The sequence below is a fragment of the Triticum aestivum genome, chromosome 4A (genome assembly GCF_018294505.1).
Source record: "Triticum aestivum cultivar Chinese Spring chromosome 4A, IWGSC CS RefSeq v2.1, whole genome shotgun sequence".
NCBI classification, from domain to species: Eukaryota; Viridiplantae; Streptophyta; class Magnoliopsida; order Poales; family Poaceae; genus Triticum; species Triticum aestivum.
In genome coordinates this window covers 461,170,162-461,171,901 of record NC_057803.1, presented here as the reverse complement: position 1 = coordinate 461,171,901, position 1,740 = coordinate 461,170,162, and positions in this window count along the sequence as shown.

The following is a 1,740-nucleotide window of genomic DNA, read 5'->3' as shown; positions in this document are numbered from 1 at the left end:
GGAGTGGGGGTGCCCCCGCGGGGTGGGAAGTGCTCGGGGGTGGGGGTTTGACCGGAGAAGGAAGTGTGGGGTGGTGGGATGGGTAATGGATAAGGTTGTACGTGGGGCTGGTGTGGATTTTTGTTAGTTGCAGTTCGGTGGAGCTCGGGACGTGTTTCCGGTTGGTGTTAGCAGAATAAGATGTTTTGTGTGCAGAATAAGACTCTTAAGGGTGTTATCATAATAGACCCACCATATATATATATATATATATATATATATATATGTATATATATAGCAGTTGAATGCGCAAGGAAAAGCTGTCCACAAGCCGAGCACGCCGACGGACGCGAGCAGAGCGCGCCGCGGCGCCTAACGGCGAGCACAGCGCGCTGCGGTGCCTAACGGCGAGCAGAGCTTGCCGAGGGACGCGAGTAGAGGCCAGCACAGTGATACGTGGCAAATAAGACGAACTGTGCGAGCGATGTCGGAGACATCAAGTGCGAATCAGATTAGAGTTGCGTGTGCGATACGTGGCATACATTTGATCCATCCGAGCTGTTTGTGATGGAATAAGCCGTGTGTGTCGCGAGCAAACGCTTGCTGGTATATAACCTTAAATTTAACCAAAAAAGTGTTAATGCATGTTACAAAAATTGTATAGCTCGAAACTATGTTCAAATACGACTCCAACGATATAATCTTTGGCGACATGCATTCGTATTTTATTAGCTAAATCCTACTTATAAACCAGGATGGGGGTATAGTAGGTAATTAAATCGCAAACTTTTTTGTATTAGCCATATGTGTACATGTCCTTTCGTCCTCCTCTCGCATGTCTTGTCACCCCGCTGCCGCCGACGGCTTACAGCGCAAGCTTGCGCAGCACGCAGGGGCACTCTTTTGGCCAAACGATGGCGCCAATGAATCGTCGGTGAGCCCGTTCCCGTGCAACCTCGCATGTTCCCGCGCAAGCTTCCCGCCTGACTCGGTGAAATCCCCCAAAATCCCAATGCTTACCGGCCTGCTATAAAAACCCTCACGGTCGACGAGTCCCGCGTCACATTTTCCCCTTCCTCCATGTAGCTTATCTTGTGTGCTTCTCCCACAATCGCCAATGGCATCGGTCCATCATCATCGCTCAGCCAATCCACTGTCATCAGAGGACAGCACCAGCTGGGAGGCTACACCGCAGAGGTGATGCAGTCCCGGGCGTAGTGTAGTGCGCGTGGCATCCCTGTTGGGTGTGCGCGGAACACACACCACACGCTCGCCGCCGCTGCCCGTCGGCAGCTTTTGCTGGCCGCCGTTGCCGCCACACCACCGTCGAAAGCCAGGGCCATCTCCCGCTCCGCCATCGCAGCCCGAAGGCAGGAGGTGGCCATCGTGGCTGCCACCCCACTGCCGGCCACCGTGGCCATCACCTGCTCCGCCACCGCCGCCCGAAGGCGGGAGGTGGTGGTCGTGGCCGCCACCCCATCATCGGCCGCCGTGGCCGCCAGCCCACCGTCAACTGTCGGGATCATCACCCGCTCTGCCACCACCGCCCGAAGGAGGGAGGCGGAGGTGGAGGCCCGCACGTGCATCAGCGACCTTGCGCGCTACATCAAGTTCCTGTGGGAGGAGGAGGAGCGCCTCCTCGAGCATGCAAAGAGCCTTACCGCAACCGTGGCCACAGCACACGCCGATGCAGAGGCGAGGAATCAGGAGATCTACGAGCAGTCCGACCGCTTCAAGAGGGATCGTCTGGAGCGGAAGTCA